We start from the raw sequence: 25,120 nt of genomic DNA on the forward strand, positions 1-25,120 counted from the left end.
TCGAGGGTTTTTTTTCCCGAAATTTGTCTATTGTTTGCAAGCTGGTTTATCGCGATTCTTTTAGCACGCGACATGTTTTGTTTCCTTGTTTGAAAGGGTATCTCTAGAAGTGCGAGTTTAGCAGCTTCAGATAGCTTTCAAGTTTTTGTGTTTCTTGTTTGTGGAGCCCAATTTGACTTTTCTTTGAATTTGTGTTGTTGCGATTGTTTGTGTCTCACGATGTAGCGTAGTCACATTTTACGACTTTATTTGTTGAAATCCTGAGGTGGTTTTATTCTGTTTGGTTTTGTTGGCGTCCGAATTAATTTTAAGGCCTTTGCCTAGTACTATTTTTCGGAGTTTCATAGTTTGAGCGATGATATGTTGTTGTTGAATTTCATGTTGTTGTCGGCTTTTCTTTGGAAATAGCTGATTTATTTCCACGGCCATTTTTTCTGTCACGTTATTTTTATGTGTACGATTTTTGTTATTTCTTTTAAGTGTTTGTGTGTTCTATGTCATTTTATGGGTTTTTTTTGGGTAGTTCTCTTTTTGGAGTGTTTGGTGGCCCTGAAAAGGGCCGCTTGGTATGGGTTTTTGTTAGCGCTTGGCGCGTTTGTTTTGGCGATGAGCCTATAGCTTTTTTATGCTTCTTTTCGCCGATTCGATGTGCTTGGTAAGTAGGTGTTTGCCGCCTTCTTGTCACTGTGTGTGCGTACATGGACAGTCTGCATAGCCCTTGAATGTGGTCTCGATTTTGATCAAACCATGGAGGTACCTCCATGATCAAAATTACAATTTAGGAGTATATATCAAAACTGATAAATGATTTATGTTTCACATGGGTTCACAAAAAGTTTCGCCCCGGTGTTCATTTTGGCCCAGGAATTCCATCTACCCACCCTTTAACAGAGTAGTAAGCTTATGGGCAAGTAAATATGGATGCGCCGGTGCGATTCAACGATCAACCTCTATATCGCATCGAAAGTCAACAATTTTACGGCACGGACTATGATTTTATAAGTTTATACACAGTCCCTCGTGGATAGAGAGACTGTGGTTTATATAAAAATTATAAGGCGCGGGGTATTATATATTGACTGATTACTGTAGGTATAGATAGGCTACATTCAGGACGGGCAGTGACGGGCAGTAATTAGTAGGCAAAACCACGGTCCCTCCACAGAGGGACCGTGGCAAAACAGGTGGTTTTCACCGTGGGCAGAACTCGGTGCAATGATACTGAACATTAATAGTTAGCCTGTCACCTTGAAGGTAATGCTGTAGGTGAAACAAGTAAGCTTACTTCAAACGCACGATGGTACAACATTCCTACCTCCATGGTACAAACAACACCACAAGTGAAACGTACACACAGAAATACCGCATTCCTACGTTGTGCCCACCCGGGCCACGCGATTAAAATATGACTGATACTGCTGGATAGTGTTAATTGGGTCGGTAAACAGTCAACTAATAGTTTAATTGACTACCTGGGTGATTGGCAGGTCGTGTCCAACGACGCATATGCAAGCAGGCCAAAAGACAAAAGCCCCCAAAGTTATTGACAGCTGGCCAGGGGTCACCATGAATACGTAATGAAGCTTCACTACGCAGAAACTGCGTAGTCAAGCCCTTCTTAACCGGTCAAACTCTCTCGGCATTTTCCGGCATGGGTGTGCCAATTTTGTAGACTCCAGATTCTCCAGGATTTCTGAGTTCTGAAGCTTGAGCGAGCCCAGCTTTGAATTTAGAGTATTTTCACTCAAGTCAGTTTCAGTATCGCTATCTTCATAATGTTTTGAACTGACTGCACTGACAGGCTGAGTTATAGTAGGATTATTCCTATTCAAATATGCCTTAAGCATATTTATGTGGCATAACTGTTCTTGTTTTCGCCTGTCAGGTGTTTTTATGATGTAATTTAAATCACTCAATTTCTTATCGTTTAGATATGGCCCAAAGTAACGAGCATGGAGTGGTTTGCCAGGAACCGGAAGTAGAAGAAGAACTTTTTGACCTGGTTCAAACTTCCGTTTTTAGGTGTTTTAATTTTCTTTGATTTTCATTGACTTCTTAGATGACTCAATGTTTTTTCTGGCTAATTCACATGATTTAGAGAATTTTGTACGAAAATCTGACACATATTGTTAAATATTCAGGCAATCATCATCGTCTGATAGGAATTTCTCTTTGAAGAGCTTAAGTGGGCCACGGACTGTGTGTCCGAAGACAAGCTCAAATGGGCTAAAACCAAGAGACTCTTAAATTGATTCTCTGACAGCAAAGAGCAGAAAATAAATTCCTTCATCCCACTGCTTCTCTGTGTCAAAACAATAGGTCCTAATCATGTTTTTCAAAGTTTGATGAAATCGCTCAAGAGCACCCTGACTTTCTAGGTGATAGGCGGATGACCTATACTGTTAAATGCCTAACTGATCCATTACTTGTTGAAAAATACCAGACATAAAGTTGGAGCCTTGATCGGACTGGACACATTTAGGAAGGGCGAATAAAGTGAAAAATTTGACTAAAGCTTTCACTATAGTCTTTGTCTTTATGTTTCTAAGTGGTATGGCTTCTGGGACCCGAGTAGATGTACACATTATTGTCAACATTATTGTCAACATGTGCTCATTTCTTGAGTTCGTTGATACATTTGCAACGTTCGTTGATACATTTGCAATCACTAAACCTAACTTAAATGCCGTGCGATCAACTTTATTGGACGTTGCTTTAAGTAAAGGAATAAGTGAACTCATTTGTGCTTGTAGCTTTGGTCTGTCTTTGTGTCTGTGTGTCTGTACGTCTGTGTCCGTGTAGTCAGAATAATTTTGATACCGTATTTCGAAAAAAAATTGAAGATCCACCCGGATACACGCAATAAAAGATGCTGAAAACTGTAAATATTACTGTAGGACAAGTGTTGAATGTCAACTTTAAATTCCTGCAATCATATCAATGTATTATGATAATTGTTATGCATTTATTTGGCTAACTTGGTTAGCTTTCTTGGCAGAGGAACACTGCCGTCTCTCTTTTTCATGATTTTAACCTTGAGTTCTTTTGGAACATATTTGTCGAGGCATTCTGCCTTGTAAACCTTAAATAAGCATTGACCTTTTAATACAATACTAGTATATAAATTCAGGTCACTTCCAAAATTGCAATGTTTGAACACCGTGATAGTTTCAGAAACAATTTTTAATTCACAGTTGTTCATGTGATCACCGACCTGCTTTTCTGTAATGGTAGGCTGCAGTGGAAGAACTTTTTAGTCGTTGTAAAGTAAATTGTGTCGCCGATGAAACTGAAGATCAGACTCCAACTAACATAGAATATCTTCGAAAGAATTTGCCTTCAAATGAGGGGGCAAGATAAACTGTTTTATACCCGAATTGTCATAAATTTCATAAAGTTGCGGGAAATCAATCATTCTCTCGTAAATTAAAATACTTCATGTATAGTAACTAAAATCACGTGATGAACTTCTGCTATTCTTTTTGAAAGCTTTACAAATCAGACAGTATATCAGTCATCATGAGTGGCGTCCGACCTGCAACCGTTACGACTGCAATCAGTGTAAATATGATCTAAGCGATTTCGTTCAGGAAAATATCTTCAAAGGTGTGTTTTCATGTTCTCAGATAACTGTATTTCTACCCTCAAGGTCTGTTATATGAAGAATGAAATAACAGCCTGTGTGAATTTTTGTGTGTGTGAAAAATGAGGTCTTACCGTCAAAGTTAAGATATGATTTCTAGAGGGACGGTGATGTAACGTTTGTTCCTACGCTATCGACTCCTTACTAATGTTAGACCAGATGTCGCTGTGGAACTTTGAACATATGTGCATAATGCCAGTTAGTAGTATGGATGCACATTTTGTCATTCATTCAAATATTCATTCATCATTCAGACAGGCAGGCAGGCTGGCATTACCTTGCTCTACAAGAGTTGGCATTGCAATTGTACAGTAATTTGTGTTACTATAATAACATTGAGGATAATTCGTGCAAAAAATTCATTTCTAGATGGTTTATATGTGATGTGATGTATCAATACATGTACAGAAAACCCTGTATGTAAGATTGATACGCACTAGCCTTGAACAGATAAAAGGAGAGAGGCATGAAGTCTTGTCTGCAAGCGTCAGCTGAGTGTGCGTAACCACTGCCGCAAAAATTACGTAAAATTCAGGTAAACAAATTTTTTCCGGAATATTGTGGCTGATAATTATTAGAAGTGTGTAACAACCAATCGGTATTCCGCACTGCAACCAATTGACGTTTAATATATTCTTGAAGAATTTACCTTCGAAACAGATTCCTTAGAAGAGAGCCTTAAGGTTTACTAGTCACCAGACCTTGTATGAGGTGTGTCGATGGCACAACAGTCACCTGTGGTTCGATACTCGGCAATGGCAGCTGTAAGTATGATATCCAATCTGTCCAATCCTAAAAACGCCCTTAATTGTGCCGGCTATCGAACAAAAATCGAAGAGGAATTACATAGATGAAGTGGCATGATTTAAGTAAATCTGTACTGATCGGTTATTTTAGGGCCTAAATATTCTAGAAAATCGTCATGAAATACAGATAGATATATTCTGTCGAATGGTCGACTGAATTATCGGCAAAATATATTTATTGTGACTCTAATGTGCGATTTGGTCGGACGAGTGTAAAACAATGATGTTCACAAGTGGAAATTCCACCTTGTAACAGTACATACTCAGGAAAGCAAATGTTGTGTGAGGGCGCTTTCGGCCATAACTGGGGAATATGAATACGCATAATTCAAGCAATGGTGGATATTGTCATTTATCACACAATACTTTAGAAGGCTTACGACCTCATTTTCTTTAATCAGATAATGAGGCCCTGTGTTTGTTCTGCATTGACATAATATAAATAAATCTGAACACCAAAATGAGAAAAATAAAGATTAATATAGGAAGAATAATCAATGGATGCACAATTTGGAAACTTCCATCGGGCCTAATTTTAACAAACAACTTTTAACATTTGACTGACTTGATGCAAGGGTAGACGTCTTCAACGTTTGCGGCAATAAACATCGGAAAATATTTGTTTCGCATAATTTTTTTGTAACTTTATACAGGTGGCCTTTGGATTAGGCAGACCAAATTAGCCAATGAGAGAATATCTTCGTGAGCTATGTCTCACACCGTCTTATCAGCAAGACGGGTCATAGCTGGCCCACTGTTGCATTTTTTTTCGGACGGGTCATATTCGTATCCAACCACAGTGCCGATAACCGCGTGTGAATTATATTGTAGCACTCGACTTTTTTTCTGATGAAAAGAAAACAATGGTACTCGTGCCCGGCATTCGGCTTGGCTTTGATGTGAGTTTGATTGACATGTTCATATTTGCATTGCTATGGTTACTCTGTGCCATGTGCTGGGGACGTGAGATCCAAGCGGTTATAATTAACAAAAGCTTATCACTTGTTTGTTTTCCAAAATCTTCATAGACTGAGTTACTGACAACAACTCCTCCGAAAAATACACTGACGCAACTCCATCATCGACGTTGAGCTGAGTCATCCGCATGCTGCGTCACTTACTAAGTCTCACAGCAAATCAATACAAATGAGCTCAAAGTTATATCCATGGACAACAAAAAATGAAAATAAACGTTAACAACTGGGTATGTTGTGAGCGCTCGTGACATAAAAACAAAGATGAATGCTTTAAAACAAACGGGGAATAGGCTTTGCGTGGAAGAGATGTGAAAGCGTCTTGCGTCAGTGGTGGGAGGCGTACGCCGTAACACATAGCCCTGCCATGCAAATTATCCGAGTATTGTGCGTTGTTTAGCTAAAGAGTCGAGAACAGAGGGAAGTCACGATATGATAAACCATAAAATCGGCAATTTCGTACTTGGTAAAGTAATACCACAGCAGGCTGCGGAGAAACAATGTCCTCGTGAGAATTCCACTTTTCATGCTGATGAGTTTTGTGACAATACCGTCAATGACATCCCACCTGCTACTCATGTAAGAAATAATGCAAATGAAGTTGTTTGTGATGACACCAGTGAATTGATGGCAGCATGCGATGCGGAATCTGAGAGTGTTAATGAGGTAACACCTGATACTGACAACAATGATGATGGTTTCACAACAGTGTTATATGGTCGCCGTAAACGTAACCCTTCCAGTTATGCTGACGCTGTGGTCCAAGGTAAAAGGTCTGATCTATCTACGTGTAAATTGGGTGAGAGTCTCGCTTCAGCTCCACCACCAACCACAGTCACTCAACAAACTGGTAACAAAATCTGGAGGGCAGGTCGTCGCAACTTTATGCTTGGTAATAAAAAGGACACGAGTATTCTGTCAGTTGCCAATCCTAAATCGTCATTATTTGTTACCAGGCTTCAGCCAGACACGAAACCCGATCATATCATTTCGTATATTGGTGAGATGTTACACATCAATGTTGTTAGCTGTGTACAACTTAAAACAAAACATAGATCTTATGCTTCCTTTTGTGTGACTGTCAATGCCATGAATTTGAAGACACTACAAAATCCTAACTCTTGGCCAGAAGGGGTATTAATCCGAAAGTTTTACCAGCCACGCAAACAGCTATGAATCTCCGCATCTCGTCATATAACTGCCGTTCTGTGAAAAACTCGATAAATGCAGTAACGGAACTGGTGAATCCCATGACATTTGTTTGCTTCAAGAGCACTGGTTGACCAACGACAACATTTCTCTGCTCTCAGAGATTCATCCAGACTTTGATTACTATGGTGAGTCACCAATTGATACAAGTGAAAAAATATTAATTGGTAGACCATATGGTGGTCTAGCATTTTTGTGGCGTAAATCCATCAGTCATGCTATCAAAGTTCGCTCATTTCAAGACAACAGAATATTAGGAATTGAGCTTGATATTACTAATCGTAAGATGTTAATTCTGTGTGTTTATATGCCAACCTGTAGCAGTGAAAATCATGATGATTTTATGGCCTATTTAGGTAAAATACATTCCATTGTCCAATCTAGTGACTGTTTTAGCTACATGGTAATCGGAGATTGGAATGCAGATGCAAATTCCATTTTTGGTTCATCCTTACACAATTTTTGCAATGAATACAGTTATCGTATTTCGGATGAGATCCTTCTCAATGAAAGTTCATTTACCTATGTTAGCGACGTTCATGGCACTACGTCTTGGTTGGATCACTGTATCACAACTTATAGCGCTCATCAATGTATTAAATCCATGTCTGTTTTATATGACTATATACTTTCTGACCATTTTCCTCTGAGTATAGTTTGTATAACTAGTATACTACCTTCATGCGAACCTACCAATGGATATAGTGATAGAAGAGACATAAACTGGTCAAAGGTGAACTGTAATCAACGTAATAGATATTTTGACATTTCTGATAAACTTTTATCTGATGTATTTATTCCAACTGATGCTCTTTGCTGTGCTAATGTGCATTGTAGTAATACTGATCAGCTCAGAGCATATCCAATTTTTACGACAATATTATAGATTGTCTTTATTCTGCTGGTATGGAGATATCTTCTAGTCACTGTAACAGTACCAAGTATATGGTTCCTGGATGGAATGACCATCTCAAAGAAATTCATTCTATTGCAAGAGACGCTTTTAAATTATGGCGTGAAAGTGGCAAACCCAGGCATGGTTCGTTATTTGACTTCAAACGCTTGACGCATGCGCGTTTTAAATATGCCTTGAGAATCTGTAGGCGTAATGTTGAGCAAGTCAAAGCTGATGCAACTGCGAAAAATCTGAATACAGGGAATTATAATAAATTTGGCATTCCGTTCAGAAAATAAATGCAAAATCTCCACTCCGGCCTAGTACTATTCATGGTTGTAGTGGCGATGCCAATATTGCTGAAATGTGGAGTAAACACTTCAGTGATCTTTTTAATGTGGTTCATTCAACAAGAGAAAAATCATTTGTTCTTGATAGTGTTGATGGGTGCAAAAACGATGATACTATTCATATATCTCCCACTGATGTTAAAAATGCTATTAGTAATTTACAATTAGGGAAATCGGCAGGGCCTGATTTCCTCTCGCCTGAGCATTTTATTTTGCCAGCAAAAAGGTGTATATACTTTTGAGTATGTGTTTTACTGCCATGCTTTTGCATGGTTTGTGTCCTCACAGATTCTCTGCTACTATTTTAGTCCCAATTATTAAAGACAGAAATAGTAACATTACTGACAAGAACAATTATCGGCCAATTGCACTGTCAACAATTGCTTCGAAAGTCATGGAATTTGTTATTTGGGCAAGATTGATTGCTATCTTGATTCATCACACTACCAATTGGTTTTAAGCCCTCTCATTCTACTGACATGTGTGTATTGTTTTGAAAGAAATAATTAGCTATTATAGGAAACGAGGTAGCAACGTTATTATTACGTTTATGGATGCTTCTAAAGCATTCGATCGAGTTAATCACTGGACACTCTTTAAAAAGCTGATCTCTAGAAATGTACCAATTCTTTTCGTAAGGTTTCTCCTTGTCTGGTACAGAACTCATAATATTTCATTCGTTGGGCCAATTGCCTATCTGACAGTTTTACAGTAGTCAATGGTGTTAAGCAGGGAGGAGTTTTATCTCCGAAGCTTTTCAATGTCTATGTTGATCATCTGAGTACAAGACTAGTTAATTCAAAAGTGGGATGTAACATAGGTGGTGTTTTCATAAATCACTTAATGTACGCTGATGACATCTGCTTGATCAGCCCTTCTGTCAAGGGAACTCAAAAACTGGTTGACATATGTAGCCACTATGGCGACCTGCATGACATTACTTTTAATACGAAGAAAACACAGTGCATGTGTGTCATTTCAAAACGCACTCAGATTGTATATACTCCATCTGTTTATCTTAATGGTATGAAAATTACATTTGTAGCAAAGAAAAAGCATCTTGGGTTTTTGGTGACGGACCAGTTTAGTGATAATGAAGACATTGAGCGTCAAAAGAGAGCATTATATGTATCTGCAAATATGCTTTTGAGAAAATTTTCATTATGTTCATTGAATGTAAAGTGTAACCTTTTCAAAGCATATTGTTACCAATTATATGGTGGTAATCTGTGGGTTAATTATACGCTGGTGTCTTGAAAAAAGTGAAAGTTGGTTACAATAATGCAGCTCGCATTTTTCTTGGTTATGAGAGACGCAGTAGTGCAAGCTCTATGTTTGTTTCTAATAGGATTGATAATTTTGATGCTCTTTTACGAAAGCAAATGTATAGTCTGATGAAAAGAGTATCTTACAGTGAAAATACAATTGTTAGAATGGTCAATGATGTACTGTTTTACAGTTCTGACTTGCGTAACCTGTGGAGAAAGTCGATCTTTCATGGATAGTGAATGAATTTATATATGGATAGTATATCCAACACCATTTTTTTGTATCACAGTATCTGTATTTCCTTTGTGTAATTTATATGGACTAATGTTGTCCGAAATAAACAAATAATAAAAAAAAATAAATAAATGGACAGGGAACAATGAGGGTTGAGTCAATACAGTCTGAAGTAAAAGGGTTTCTAGCGCCCCCTATTATTTTCTATGTATTCGAATCAGGGACAGGTAAATGCATAGATTGATGTAATGTTTAATGTTTGGTAATATTGTGATCGTCTTTTTGTTTGTTTTTGTTTGTTTGTGTTGTTGGTTGCTTGGTCGGCTGGTCAGTTGGCTTGTTATTTTTAGGAGGAAGCAGCTAAGACTGCAGTGCGTTGGATAGAAGGCAAATAACAAATCAAGCATACTTTAGTACCGAGTGCCCAAGCAGATGTATAAATTACTTAGATTGTGAAATCCCTATGGACTATGAACAACTGGGTCCATAGATAATTGGTTATAAGTTATGAAATCGTTCAAGGCATTCTTGATATGATATGTTGAATGTGTTTAATGGAAAATACGTCGCGTCTTGTTCTAACTAGGCTGATATTTCATTGAGGTTTAGTTTCAAACTTTTCATGGTGAAAGGTATTTGTACGTAGTCAGTCCTCGCCGGGCATCGGTTGTACATGTACCATGGGACCGTATAGTAACAATTGTATAATTGAAGACAAACACGCCCGGTAGATTTGAGGTCAGTGACCTAAATCATTTTATTGTATCCAGCTCTACGTTGGTTGACTCAAAACTGTTTGTTGTGAACCGTATCCATATCGTACGTAGTCTGGTCCTCGCCAGACGTCGGAAGTACCACGGGACCTTGAAACTTGTCACAGGATCAAAAGCCAAATTTAACATTCTTTATGCAATTGCATAAATTTGCATAAAGTTGGTCAGCTCCTTTACGCACCTTTATGCACTGCATAAAGGTGTGTAAACATGGTGTCAGTGGTGGTGCCTATATGCATCTTTATGCACTTGTATAAAAGGGTTTAATGGCTCACTAAAATTATGCACCTTTATGCAATCCAATAAAGTTGCATAATTTTACGTGTGAGGTAAAGATTGTAAAACAACACTGAGGATGACAATTTACAGTCTCTACAAATTGGAAAGGACTATATGTGTTAAAGAATAGCTGGATGTATAGTGAGAAACATCTAGTCACTTCCCTGGGCTCACATTTCTAACGTTCACTCTACCCATCTGGAAACCATCTTGAAGGGCTTAGGGTTTGCACTTTGGAGTCCCCGCACTGTAGAAGACACATCCCCTCCTTTAATTCTTATCATTTTGCAGCTGTCTCTTTATCTTTCAACTGAAATAAAGATTGCGTTTTGTATACCACAGTATATGTTGTTGCAGTCATGAAGAAGATAGTGGTAGGTCAGGCAAAGGCAAGTCATGCACGGCTCTGATTCATTGCTCCATTGTCTCAAGGTGTAAATAGCCATATGTCATTAACATATCAGAAAGGTTGCCATCGATATCGCCACAGCAGTTACACATGGGATACTTCCCTTTTCGTCATCGTTCATTCAAATGACAAATGTGTGGAGTCAGTAGGTGACTGCCTATCTTGTGATAGTATTTGGTAGCCAGTATCAGACAGTTTGTGTTCGTGTCGGCTGCACAGACGATCTGCCCTCTTGCGAGTTCGACTTTGTGAAAAAAAAGATATGACCTGCGACCAAAATTGCTTATTTGACACATAACCAGGAGACCTGCATTACATTTTGCACCGTATATCATGAAGAAATAGTGATAGGTCAGGCAATGGCAAGTCATGCAGGGCTCTGATTCATTGCTCCATTGTCTCAAGGTGTAAATAGCCATATGTCATTACTATAACAAATCACGAGGACCCCCTTGAATGTATAAACAAAAGCGGTTTTCTTGCTTCAGTCACTGTTGCTAGAAAGTTTAACTGAAAATAGACTTTGTTCAAGTCTGCAATTTACATCAAATTCTTGTAAACTTGTTTTCTTTAAAAGTTGATTGAACGCATTGTCATGGAGTTGCACCCGAAATCACATTTGCAGGATCGCTGTCAGCCCTACTGCACTATGGATAAAAAAGGAATGTCATAAATTTGAAAGATTTTTGTGATGCATAGAAAATTATCAGTGAAGTTTGTGTGTGTGTGTGTTCCTGGACGTACCACAGATACGTCCATGGAGTGTCTTGGCCGTCCTGATAATGGCAGCCATGACACAGCTGAAAAGGCCAACGTCACAAAGATAAAATAATAGGTGTGAAAGGGATTATCAGGCCGTCCTGTACCCTTACATCCATGACTGCACAGACTCCACTTCTAGTGCATTCTACAACTTTTAAGAACGTCTACACTCAAAAAAGTAACTTGAGTAGTTTTGCGTGAAATAAAGATGACCGTGATAGCCGTGATTGAAACAGCCTTTGTTTGCTGTCTTACTCACCTCAGCCGACTACCATGGCAAAAGTCAGAGACTGCAGAGACGGGAAGACCATTATCAAATTAGAAAATTGTGAATGTATCGGTCATTTTATCTAGATGATTTAGTGTCGAACCAAGGCCCCCGGTATGCACTCTGTGGTCACAATGCATATGCAGTACAGTCAGGGTGAAGTGTGCAACACAGACAAGGGGAATTATTTGTTTGTGTGTGCAACAAGCATTGTCAGGGCAGGGACTTCCCTAATTACCGTGGTCAATGTCGGAATGTGGAGAGGTTGCCTGATGTCCTCCCACATTAAGTGTATGGCATAATGTTATGAACAATCTGGTGCACGAATGCTTCAATCGTCGTTTGTGTGCAGAGGGTCTGTGCCTTGACGAAAACTCTATGATACAACTTCTCATTTGCATCGTGGGGGTTTCGCATAGTTACTATCAAGTCGCCCGTGCCCTGGCGAGTGCATAGCAATTATCTGGCGAATCGACTACCTTTCAAAATCGAACAAGTAATGTTTTAAAATGATGAGTAAATTAAATGCTGAACACAGATCGACATACTGAAAATACTTTGCTGTAGCTGATGGCACAAGTAATTTGAAATACTCTCAAAGCGAACCTACCATAGTCTTAGTTTCCGTATGAGTAAATTGCTACAGCCAGCCATCAGTAAGCATGAATGTGAAAAGATACATCAATGCTGTAAGGTCAAATTATTGTGCTCTGGTAGGCAATTAAGATTGTCTTTTTTTAAATTTTTCCTAGTGCTTCCTAGTGTACCAAGTATTTTCTGGTCAGATTTTAGTGTTGCAAACGTTGTACCCGTGACCGCCAGGTTTGCCTATTTGGTATGTAAGTGTAAGAGTATCAGGGATAGACTTCTCAAAGTCTGTGGGCATATCAAAACATAATAAATTGAAGGACTAAACATCGGCAAACCGTTGTGCTAATGGTAGCTATTTCGTGGATTGTTGAGTGAATGTCGCTTGGTCAGCAAGTAACTCAACTGAAGAGAAAGCGCGACTGGGGCCAGTCTACATCCGGGACTGTGTTCCGTTAATAAATTCTGGGCTAAAATTTCCCAGGGTTACATTGGCGCACGAGTTATTGGAACACCAAATTAGGTAATTACCCAGCAACTTGGCTGAGTACTTTGCTATTTGACCTGGCATTTACCTAAACAAGAGTCTGTTTTATGGTCTGAAGACTGATAAGAAATCCACCAAACTCAGCAGGCAGCTCCTCCACTGAGTAAACTGATATCCTACACTGGAAAAACATTTTCGACTGGCAGCTACATGTAGTTGATGGGAGAGTTTTGAACGGGGGAGTAAAATGTTGTAAAGTGTAAAACATGATTTGCTGCTGTCATTTTGTGTCCTGTCTTTGTATATATGCATATTATTACTAGTTTTTGAATGACAATTACATACATCGAAGAAACATTGACTGTCAGAGCAACCATCCAATCATATAATAAAAATGGACTGTTCCATCAACGTCGGTGGTGGGCTCATGGAAGGTGGTAAATTTGATGAGTTTTGTACACTCTAGATTAATACAAGGGATGCTGTGATGTTTCATTCCAAGTAACATACCGAGGCAAAACCTGTCAGGTTCAGGCCCAGGACACAAATGAGTACAATGGATTGTTTTACATCATAATATTATTCCCCTTTTCACAATTTTCCCATGAACTAGATGCCAGTTGAAAATGGGTTGTTCCAGTGTAGGCATATCAGTTTACTCAGTGGAGGAGCTGCCTGCTGAGTTTTTGATGGATTTCTTATCAGTCTTCAGACAATAAAACAGACTCTTGTTTAGGTAAATGCCAGGTCAAATTGCAAAGTGCTCAGCTAAGTTGCTGGGTAATTACCTAATTTGGTGTTGCGATAACTCATGCCCTCGCTGTAGAATAAAACTGGATCTAATGTGCCTATCAGAGATCAAGAAGTATGACGCTTGATTGTGAAATACTAGTGCATGTTGCTTTCTAATGCTGAATGCTCATTGAGAAAACAGAACAGTATTAGGAACTTATCATGCTCTTCATATGCGCTGCAGGTTTCATTATGATTGGTACACTTTGCAAAACAGACTTTCAATTTACAGACATCAAAATATTTCTATATATTTCTGACATATTAAAGTACAGCGCCCGGAGTTCCCGCTGAAAATATTAACATATGGATATCTCCGATATATATGTGATATTTTAAAGTAAGGCGCCCGAAGGGCGCGCCGACAACATTTTAAACATACGAATATCTCTGACAGATATGTCTGATATATTAAAGTTTCGTGCTTGGAGGGGCCTCTGAAAAATATGGTTTTTTTATTGTTATTAAAGTTAAGTGCCTAAAGGGCGCGCCATGAATGCAACTGAATGATGAAATTTTTCGCTTGCACGATGCACTTTAGGCAAGTATGAGCCCGTGTCGAAATTTTTAAAACACACTGAACTCCCCTCCCTAATTGGGCATTCAAAAACATAGTGACCCCTCTTTGACCATGGTCAAAAACAGGGTGACCCTCATGAATCCACTGCCCCCCCCCGCCGAATAAACTGACCAGTCCCTTATTATGAATATTGTAGGACTTAAGCAGTTATGACTTCCAAAGAATTCCTAAGACAGACACGTTTTATAAACAACTTGGTAGCCTAACAATCCATCACAATCTTACGCAAAATGTGCTCGTTCTTCAGACCGTGCTTAACACACATCTTAAAAACTATCTACTGTTGATTGACCAATCAGAGTGCTCAATTCAGGGTGTTTTATTTACTCATAAAGCCTTGGTCACCAAATTCCAAAAACGAATGAAAGCACCGTAGTAAAGTACTGTCCAATCACAAGTGAACATGTAATATCCTGTAGACATCTGTACATTTTAATATTCAAATTTGGTAACACAGCGGAAACCAGCTGCAACACAAAATCTGCTGTGCCCTAGGGCATTTATATATGTGCCCTAGGGCATTTATAGGATGTTCCATTACATTGGAAGGCTATTTCACAAATAAAAGTTTTAATTCATATCCTAAACATGTTACATTGACAAAGGGGAAGGTTGACGTAAACACATTGAAAACGAAAATATATCAGTTAGGGGCGATAGTTTTTAAGTCGGATAAAACCCTCGTACTCGGGCTCTTCTGGTATATAAGTCCAACCCTACGATAAAATGTCTCGGCCTGCGGCCTCGACATTTTATCGTTGAGTTGGACTTTATATACCAGAAGAGCCCTCGTACTCGGGCTTTATCCTATACAAAATCGACTCGGGGCGAGTCAAGGCTGTTTACCGGCATTGCTGCTGTTGCTAGCTTCAATTTTGCGACCGTGACCCGATGATATACGATGATGATTTTCATAAAAAAGTGCTAGAATTTCGCTTTTCCAGGCCCGTCAGTACAGGTTGGTAGTTATTATATGAGACCGATTTCAAACCATGTTCAGAATTGATGAAATAAACAGATATGATCTCCAAAAACCGTTTTTTATTCAATTGATTCATCACCTTTTTGCGTAGACCTCGCTGTGTGTATCCACATTATCGTTCGGAAAGATACCGGTATATCTCCTATTAAAGCTGACATGGAGAACATCGTCAGAACTGCAATATTTCTGCAAAGTCGCAAAACATATTGCACCACCTTGGTGAATGATACACGTCCTTGTATGTTCGTCAGAAACTAATTTCAGTAGGTTAGGCCTAGGCCTATAGGATACGACATCGGTCAAATGAGGATGAAATATTGTACTGCAGTTCTTTCTTTCAATTTATTTCTTTCATGTGCTGTATTATTCTCAATTCCCTCTATACTATTTTTGAGCATAGCCAGCGTGTACATAGCAACATTGTGGGTGTTGAAATGAATCCAAATCTGGCTATTGCGACAGTAAGAATGTTGTATGTAGGCCCTACAATAAAGAAATTGATTACAAGATGCACGATTGGCTGTATCTGCAGATGCACTATCAATGTTAATATCAATGTTATACTAGCCACTTTGCACAGTTCTGACAGTTCAACCCGTCTAACATACACACGCACACACATATCTACCAAGCAAGATCATAGAAGAGATATCGTTTATTTAAAATAGTTAAATAGGAAATCACATGCAACAAAAAACGAATGAATTCTTCAAAACCGTCCTCAAAATACAAGCAATAGGCCTATACTTCGTATGACTCACACACGATTATTTCCCAAAGTTTAATTAGGCCAAATAGCTGCTATTTTTTACCATCTTGAAAAAGATCTCGCCAAATATCCGGCTCAGTGCACTGGTTGGGCAACACGGAATATTCATGAAGATAAAAAATGCGTAAGCTGCTTTGTACATGCAGAGAGGCTGGACTGCAGTTTGATGCTAGGGGGTCAATGTGTACAATGATGTACCTTTATCTGGCGAAACACGAAAATATGGTTCTGTCAGCAATATTTTTGTCTAACGAGAGCAAAAAAAATAACATTTTCTTCAAGATTGAGTAAAAAATGATAGTTATAATCAAATTCTTTGCAAAGTTCATTTCGTGAATATTTGAGCACTTAAGGAGTCATACTCAAAAGACGCCATTGTTAACGTTTGGCGTGGCGTGGCGTCGCGTCGCTTACATCTGTACATCGTACCATTCCTACCCCATAATCTTCAGTTGTCGATATTTTAGCTTCTACTGACATGTCCCGTCGGTGTTTAGGAATGTCTGCTAAAGAGTCTACCCTTGAATTCCTGGACCATCTCGACGACTATGCGGTACGTTTGAATCTAGTGCCAGTGTGTCATCGACCGTGTCATGCAGTTACGACATGGTCCGACAAGCTAGCTTTATTCTCCGTTCAACCGGGACGAAACTCGCCAAAACGGAAGAGAGTACCTCTTTTCCGCACCAGCGACAGGTCGACACACACTTCAAGCCCTCGATCGTCGCCGAGTCCTGCATCAGCTGGACGGCTCTATACCAGGTAAGCTTATGTATAGCTGCTGTCTTATTTTTAACCAGCCCGAAGATACGTCTACTCCTTCTTTTATAAACGTGTTCAGCAATGTCTGTATCCGGCAAAGTATCTAACGTTTGTTTGTTTTAAATCATCGATATTCCTGATAATTTCAATGAACATCGAATTTCCAGGTCACTTTATGCTAAATGTGACTTTTAGTGGTACATGTATGCACCCCGGGATGACTGTTGATTCATGTCAGGGACCGGACAAAAATTAAGGGGGGGGGGGGGTTGGTGTTTTTAAAGGCCTGTGTTGGCACCAGAAAATTTACACACCAGATTACAATTTCAATGGAAAACAACAAGCTATCACCCCTCCATAGTCCTCTTACATACTAGAACAAAGGCAATTCCAGGGATCAGCAAAAGTGCCATTTTAAATCCATGGAAAATAATGACCCTTCAAAAAGTGTTAGCAAGAAAAAGATTATCCCTCCAAATTTTTTGTATGACCAGTGAGTCACAGTCTGTATTAATGATCAGGGCTTGACAATTCCTATCGCCTGACGCCCGGGACAAGTGAAATTTCCATTCGGGCAAGTCAAAAATAAAATCTGGTTGCCCGCCGGACAAGTTGTTTATACAACTTCTGGCGCAATCAACGCGAACCTAAGTTGCGGTTTGTGTACGTGTCGCCCAATTTGTGTTGTCGTTCACACAAAATAAATGTCAATCACTGACTTATTTTAGATACAATTGTGACGTTCTTCTGCGATTCACTTGCCGACTCACACAATGTTGCAATTTTCCGATGATCGACAAGAAATTGTTTTATCGTCCAATTAAAAAAGTCGCTTAAAATTTGGCGTAAACAGTATTTTTTTGTTGAATGCTGACTGCTCACTGTATTTGCACCATCAATATACTGGTATGATATAATTAGAAATATTTGTTCACATTTTCTTCAGAGACCAGAATGTACATGTTTAGTGAATAAACATTCCGGTGAAATTCCAAAATCAAATTTCTTGCACACACATTCACTAGTAACCAGCTCAATCTTATCAAGTGCATTAATATCATTAAGCATCTATAAACACTATAGCTAGTTGTGTATTGAAAAAATCATGGTTTCAACAGACTACAATGTATAGTGAATGAACATTTTTGATGGAATCCAAAAATCAAATTTCTTGTACACAGATGTATTTTACCTCAAATTTAAAGGGTACAAAAATCACATAAATTATCAAACCTGGATAAATGTACATATGTATAGGGGAAAATTGTCAATATTTTGCCTAACAGATTCCAATGTATCATGATTTGATATTTTTTGGTGAAGCACTGTATTGGCCACATCTTGTTTTCAAATAGTTGCAATAGTTGCGCTAAATGATAACCCTGCCCCAAAGGTATGCATGACAATTCAAAAATGCTTTTTTTTACAAAATAGCAACCACCCAAAAAGCCTTACCCCCAGTAATTTCTGTTCAGTCCCCATGAAAAATTATCTCAGGAACACATGATTGATACTCTCTATTGTTTGTTTAACCTCTACTCAAATGGCTGTGCATGAAGGTTAATAATAAGATTATAAAGTGTTGCTATACTTTCTTTTGAAATTGCAATAAGTTGAATATGTTGGTAGATTTTTGAATTCAATCCCACAAGTCTCCTAATTCTTGTCGCTCAAATTTATGTATGTACTATGGCTCAATGTCAGAAAAGAGCCCCTTGATATTTTTTTATCTTTTTTTACTATAGAGGCATTATATCCATGTTGTCAATTTATTTCCTCTGTCACAATAATATTAATTTAGAAGGTTATAAATAGTGCAAAGTAACATGACATAGCATGTTTAATGCCCCACTAGCTGTAACTTGTGAAATTTGTTGACCTCAGAATATGTTCCCATTTTGTCGTGGTTTTCTCTGAATTCTACCCTCTGAAGGGATATTGGCTTTTACTGCATTAGGAATATTCCTCTGAGAAACATTTAAACAGTAAACTCAAATTTTAACAGCCATTTTGATTATCGCCCCCTTTTCAAAAATTGGTAATATTAACAAGGAGAGAGAACATACAATGTCACAGTTGAAAACATTCACCTCTAGGGTGAACATTCAATCTAGGATGTCAAAACAGGGGGCAATCATGAATGGGCCCATACTCCTGTTCCAAGGGGGGTCATTCAACATACAAGTAAAAACCTTGAATTTTCTGTGGAAAATACTATAGTCTATCAATATGCGACCTAAATAAAGTAATCAATATATTGAATTTTATTAAAACCCTTTTCCTGCCAGACAGTATCACTTCCCCATCAGCCAAGTCAGTAAAAAGTGGTATTGAGCCAAAACATGACATATTTTCACCCACTTGAGTTGGTCTGTTATAGCATCTTTAGTCCAAAAGAATCAAGTTTACAGTTTTGAACAGCTTTCAAATGTACAGTATTATGTTAAAATACACCATATGAAATATGTTGTGTTTCATTAATTTTAACCATCTTGACCTGGTGGTGAAATAGGACTTGCCAGGAAAAGGGTTAAACATACAGGTAACTTGTATGTATTAGGAAATTTATGATCATTTGTTCTGACCAAAGGGTTTTGCTCTTGAAAATCAGAAAATGATGCTGTTCAAAATGAGTATAACTGACCTGCATGGATGCTTTCCTTGCAGTGTTCAACGTTTGTATGGACTGTGACATTGTAGACTTCAATTTGAGGGCATACCCATCATTTACATTCATCAGCAATGCCACATGCATACAGCTCCAATGCACTGTTGACTCGACATCAGTCCTTTCTACCCAACTTCCTTTGCACCACCTTATATCCACCAAAAATTTAATCAGCTGTGTACAGGTTTATATTGATGTCATAAAAGCATTTATCCTTACTTTTTGCACAGAAACAGTGATTCGTTGAAGTTATCCATGAAAATAATATCAAATCAGGCAATATGGAGACCTTTTTAGCCTCCACAAGCATGCCGGGAGAAATGCCCAGATGATGATGTAAAGTTTTCCGGTTTTGGTGCTTGACTAGGGGTCTGATCTAGGGAGTCTCATAAACAGCTTAGATATTATGCCTGCCTGTAAGTATTACAGATGTACTAATAATCGTGCGCGAGATTTCAATAAGGCATTCTGCATGATTCGAAACCTGAAGTGAAAACACCGCCTCTAAAAATTGTTGCTGGTAAAGATTGGCACGGCATGAGTTTTCAAAATTATAAGTACAGTGCATGTTTTATGTATGCAAAGACCGTTTCCAAGAATATTTCCCGACATTTTTCCCAATGACTAGTTGTGAGGTTGTGTGGCTTTCAGATTTTAACCATTCTCAATTATTTTCCCAAGACTGCACAATTGACAGCAGAAAACGGCTACTCGGATTTGCAATCTCTTCCTACCTCCATTGCGGTTTCTAATTACCGGTAACTCACGATTAGAGTTCAAAGTGAGTTGTGAGAACAGGAAAATTGTAGTGTGTAGTTTATGACTGTACTTTGAAAGGATAAATTGAAATTTCATTTAGTGCCCCTAGAACATGAAAGTGTGTTTGAAGTTTAATTTAGTGCCCCTGAGAACATGAAAGTGTGTATGCACAACTATTGTTTGTTGGATGAGGGACACTCCATTTAGAGTCGACAGATGAGCCATTTCTGGTCATTTGCTTTGTCTCTCCCTCCCCCCACCCCATGGGAACGGTTCTTGAATTATCTCGTCATCCGCACATTCTTTGTCTATATGTTACTAAAAAATTAGCACTTTAGAATTGGCATTTTTAGCTCCTATAACCATTCATTGTTATAAAAAGATTTATCCATATTTTAAAACCAGCATTGCAATGGCTAAAATGCGGAGCAATTTCGTCATGCAATTCTCTTCGGGCATTTGAAATCGAACATCGCTTTTTTCAAGTGATAATAGCGAGGTTGCAATGCTAATCAAAATGTTTTGGATAAAAATACAAGCATTTTGGGAGTTCATTTCGTCATGAGGCGATATCGAAGATGTGTTCAGCTCCAAACATGGCCTCCCGTAACGTTGTAGCTTATACCGTTGAGCTACCAAAAGAGCCATGCTTGTACAGCTTCCTTCGGTAACTGGTGGAGCCACATGCCCTTCTTTTACTTCTGAATTCATCGGAAACACCAAGTTCGAAATCCTGGAGTTCAAAGTCGCTGAATTCCGATTCAAAGTTATAAGGTTGAAGGCAAAGTGTGTCCATTGGGCAGTAGCTCAATACAAACGCACAGTAGATCAGACCCCTAGTGATACCCCCTAACCCTAACTTCCTCAACCAAACACGAAAACTAAACGTCATCTTAGGTCAAGCCTCTCTGAGGAATTCCGATAAGTGGCGCTTCCATATGGCGAAAATGGCGTCATACACATCAATTAAGGTAGAACGCGCCTCGGGGACAGATATTCGGACTCTCAAACTTCTACAATTTTTTTTCTGATCTACCACTTGTGGGGTTCATTATAAAACTCTTGGAGAAAGATATGTGTCCGTGGACTGTCAGATTAATATGGTTATTCATCGTCATTATCGTGACTTGAAATGTGATTCATCATCTGTGTTTGAGACAATTTGATTTTCTCAGTAGGATTTTTAACTCTTTTTTTATATTTCTGCAAGTTGCAGGTCCCCTGGAGGTACATGTTTTTATTAGGCGTTGAACAATAGGGAAAGTGTAGTGCCCAAAGGAATGACAGTCACACAAAAAGGCATGCCAACAACTGGGAACAATATGAGAGGTATGTACTCTACAAAGTATGCACTGATAAGTTTTTAGTCTAAAGTAGTGAACTTTGAAGGGCAAGTTAACCAAAGCACCAGTGTTGGTGAATTATAGTACATGAACATGGTTAAGCAGAACCATCATGACACATGTACGACAATTTTACTTAGCTGAACTTTGATGTTTGGTTATATTTGCAGGGCACCTAACAGCCATAAGCGACAAAATCTGCCTTTATAATCTTCTTTTGAAGATACAAATGTAATTGATAGTGATGCAGCTTAGCCCATGTCAAATTTTGAAATCACAATGAATATGTAAACCCTGGAAATTATTATAGAGGAGCATAGTGTTGAAACAACTTCAGGGGCTCTTCCATGGGTTCCAAACACAAATGTACATGACATACAATAATTGCATAGTCAAACCAAGGAAATGTTCTTTTTAACAGTGTCTCCCGACACTGGCCAAAATACTATTGAATGAATCCATGAAGTGTAATTTATGAACCTTGTCTGGGAAACAAAACTTTGAAACAACATCACAAGACAAACTGAGGTTGCAGAGTCTGTTGCAAATTGTGTAATGAAAGATGAAACAAGCTTCTGTTCTGATAACATGTTCCAGATTACATGACATGCTCAAAAACCATATTTTATCTTTTACTAAAATTGAACGAAACTATTTTCCGAACAACATACAGTGTGCAAGAAAACCATTGCTTTTTTTCAAAAATTGTAGCATAATATATATTTTTGCGTAATTGTACTGTCCCAAATACACAAACATGACCCCCAACAGATCACTAGCATGTGATTTCCAAACATTTAACAAATTCACCGCTCTCCTCTGTAATGAATCTAGCAAGTATGTTATTGTTATTCAATCACCGTAATTCAAATGACATAATCCAGCGGGGACTCCATGTATGTCATCAGTGATGACTTCTAGATCAAGTACCGAAAGATTAACTTTTAATCCATACTATTACTGGCACACATACACAGTCACATCAATCTTTGATTTGGATGATTCCCCAGCGTAACATGCCCTCTTTTTAGTTCATATATGTATATGTTACAAGGCACTGTAGGTCAAGGCTGCATGATACAAAAATATTTCTATCTTCAATATTCCATCCTAATTTGACAGATGTAATATTCAAACCATAGATCCTACTGTATTAGTTCTCGGCCAACGTACAAAGACTTGGTCCATTCGCTAAAACGCATAATTGACCATTCGCTAAAGCGCATAATTGATGACATGTTTTGCAAAATTATTATTGGAAGCACGACCATACTCCATGTGTCTGGGAGGTACATTGATTTTACAGTCTATCCTAACAAAAACAGGAATATTTAGTCAATAACATAGGCAATGAATCAGTGAAAAAACATTTTGGTCTTAGGCATAAACATGTCAGTTTGATGTACAACAGTACATAGATGACCAGTCTATTCAATAAGGGAGCATTCAGTTATTACAGCCGAGGTAACCAGCACAATTTGAAGGGGGATGCGGTTCACCTTAAATTTGAAAATTGCAAAGGGGGTCATGTATTTTTCAAACAGCATTGGGGGTCACTCAATTTTCTTAAGTAGTTGACCTGTTAAAAGAAGTTTTTGTGTTCAAAAATATTCTGGGAGATAAAATGATTCGCTGCATGATTTCACTCATGGTAGTCATTTAACTGTAAATCTGAACAAAAGTATAATTATCTGTCACATGAACATCTTGCTGTGGAAACTCAGAGGCTTGTCTTATTGTAAATCGAGCTCATGGAGGGCAGTGAACAATTTCCATTCTTACGTATTAGAGATATAGCAACTTTTGTCAGGGAGAATATTTAAGTGACCTGTATACCACTAGTACCATGAAAAGTGAAATAGGTTTAGTTGAAATTCAAATATCAAAACTGTTGTCCTCATCTGAACCTTCAAACACCGTAATTTAATCAAGTACATTTGTATCAATTGTCAAACATCTCAGAAAGCACCGATTGTGTTTAAGACTAAATGATTCCGTCGTGTGCGGGCGCTCCGGCGCACTGCGACCTGCGACCCTTTACCAGGTAGGTCGCAGTGCACCGGAACGCTCGCATGCAACGGAATCTTTCAGTCTAATTGTGTTTGTGAAGCATTGAAAAAAATTATTCATAGTTTTCTCATAGACTCCAATGTATAGTGAATCAACATTTCAGTGAAATTCAGAAATCAAATTTCTTGCATACATATCAACTTTTAACCATTCTTGTCTAGTGAAGTACTTTAAAATGAATTATCAAATGTCTATAAATACACGGATTTAAACAAAAACAAACAAAATTGATGGTGTACAGTCCTGATGATTTATTATGTGTATCATTATTTCCAGGAACTGAAATACATACAATCTGGGCTATCCAAGGACTAGCATCAAGCTGAAGACATTTTGATAGTTGTGTGTGTTTCTTCTGAGGATAGCGAACATGACAGAAGTTGCAAGGGTGGTGCCTTTATTTGGAGACTCTTGCCATGGGATAGAGGAAGAATTGAAACTGCATATGGAAAAACACATGCATCAAAGGAAATGCATATTGAGGCTACCTTGCATTTAGGGCCTGGTATCAATCAGATCAGAGCCTGACAGACACATGACAATTCCAGCAGCATTGACAACTCATTACAGGACAATGTTTAATGTATAAGCATATTTTATACATTTTCTTGATTCTGCCTAAGGCTTAGTGATCTATTTTTTTGTTTCGAACAAAGACCACTCAACTTTTGAATTTTGTTAACCAGACAGAGGCTGTACTCATGAAAGTCCAACTGGGAACACTTTCTATATGTTATTACACCGACTGAGTCATAATCAGTGATTAAGCTGAATACCCAAAGCTGTACATGTGTGAATATGTGGACTGTACTCGACGGATTACTGGCTGAGTTATAAGACCAATAATTCTGTCTTAGTCTCTTCAGTGGCCATATTTGATATTTCATGAACAATGTGTTAAAAATGAGGTGCATCTTTGCAAACAAATTTTACAGATTAAGTACACCAACTTACAACTACAGTTATTTTTGCAACACTGTAGCTTTATGTACATGCAATGTGCTTGAATCTTAGCTCGAGTCTAGGTTGTAATCAAAATATTTGTATGGCAATTTTCAATGATATGGCAGAACTCATTATCATGTGTGATCTGTAATAGATACTAGCAATGCAACACAAAACATAGCTAAATGTGGAGTCTCTTTTCTACTTAGACATCCAAACACCCGGTACATCCAATTTTATTTCAAATCTTAGAGAACAATGGATTTATTATTTATTTGTTATAACTAAAGCCATAATTGCTGTGTAAAGTGAGTCAAGTTAAATCAGTTCTCAGATACTTGGTTGACACTTCAATATTGCATCTGAGAAGAAAACAATAAGTGTATTTTTTGTTTTTCACATGAAGTATATTGCTTGTATTTTTGAGGAAGTTTTGAGGAATTCTGTATTTTTTGTCCCATGTGATTTCCTATTTAACTATTTTAAATAAACAATTAAAACCAA

At 38.2% G+C, this 25,120-nt stretch overlaps 1 long non-coding RNA gene across 2 annotated transcripts; it reads left to right on the forward strand.

The window, feature by feature from the left end:
• Positions 1–16,441: 16,441 nt before the first annotated feature.
• Positions 16,442–25,120, forward strand: LOC139124993 (uncharacterized). Of its 2 annotated transcripts, none has more exons than XR_011550119.1 (3): positions 16,442–16,831; positions 21,469–21,587; positions 23,948–25,120. It is a non-coding gene; the product is annotated as an uncharacterized lncRNA (long non-coding RNA). The 2 variants fall into 2 exon arrangements; XR_011550120.1 differs by having other exon boundaries at positions 16,443–16,831; positions 21,475–21,587.

The sequence above is a fragment of the Ptychodera flava genome (genome assembly GCF_041260155.1).
Source record: "Ptychodera flava strain L36383 chromosome 23 unlocalized genomic scaffold, AS_Pfla_20210202 Scaffold_24__1_contigs__length_23054250_pilon, whole genome shotgun sequence".
Lineage (NCBI taxonomy): Eukaryota > Metazoa > Hemichordata > Enteropneusta > Ptychoderidae > Ptychodera > Ptychodera flava.